The sequence below is a fragment of the Etheostoma spectabile genome, chromosome 8, assembly GCF_008692095.1.
Source record: "Etheostoma spectabile isolate EspeVRDwgs_2016 chromosome 8, UIUC_Espe_1.0, whole genome shotgun sequence".
Lineage (NCBI taxonomy): Eukaryota > Metazoa > Chordata > Actinopteri > Perciformes > Percidae > Etheostoma > Etheostoma spectabile.
Window position 1 is genome coordinate 30000985 of NC_045740.1, and position 691 is coordinate 30001675.

A 691-nucleotide genomic window follows, 5' to 3' on the forward strand; every position below is an offset into this window, starting at 1 on the left:
TGTCTGTCTGTCTGTCTGTCTGTCTCCATCCGTCATCTATCTATCTATTGTAGAATAACGTTCTTACTATATGCAGATAAATATAATAAGAATGTAAAATGTCCCCTATAAGAGGCCGAGTGTGTTTCAGTGTTTTAATGGTATGGTGTGTTGAACAAAAAGAGGGGGCCCAAGAAAGAAGGTATAAGAGATGAGGGGAAGAATAGATCAGGGCTCATGAGGCTCGAGGGACCAGAGATGCGTGGACCTGCTCCGACTATTGGTCTGCTGCCTGGGAAACGTAGTCTCTGAGAGATGTTTGACTTATTAAACAAATGTATTTGACTTTATCTTACTGTCCTATTTGGCTATTGCTTAGGATCAATGTAATACAAATTTAAGGAATGCGCTGGGATAAAGGTCTTTAATCTGAGTCAGACACATTGTTCCAAAAGGGGGGACACAGAGGAGGAAATATCTATCTATCTATCTATCTATCTATCTAAATGCGGGTTGGAACTGCATTACTGTAGTCATGCTGAGAATCTAAATCCCATGTAAAATTTGCTGATATATTCTGTGCATCAGCAATCTCAGCGTGCCTTTTTAGGATGAAGTAACATTACATTAGCTGTAAGAAAGCTGAGGGACTCCTACATGCTGAATTTATGAACAACAGGATAATTCATATATATATATATATATATATATA

General features: G+C 38.2%; 1 long non-coding RNA gene across 1 annotated transcript in view; it reads right to left on the reverse strand.

Annotated features, from left to right (window-relative positions):
* Window positions 1-160: 160 nt before the first annotated feature.
* Window positions 161-691, reverse strand: part of LOC116693510 (uncharacterized) — a 9670-nt gene continuing 9139 nt past the window's right edge. Inside the window, exon 3 of the long non-coding RNA XR_004332946.1 lies at window positions 161-222. This is a non-coding gene — a long non-coding RNA (uncharacterized LOC116693510). The remainder of the gene's footprint in view (window positions 223-691) is intronic.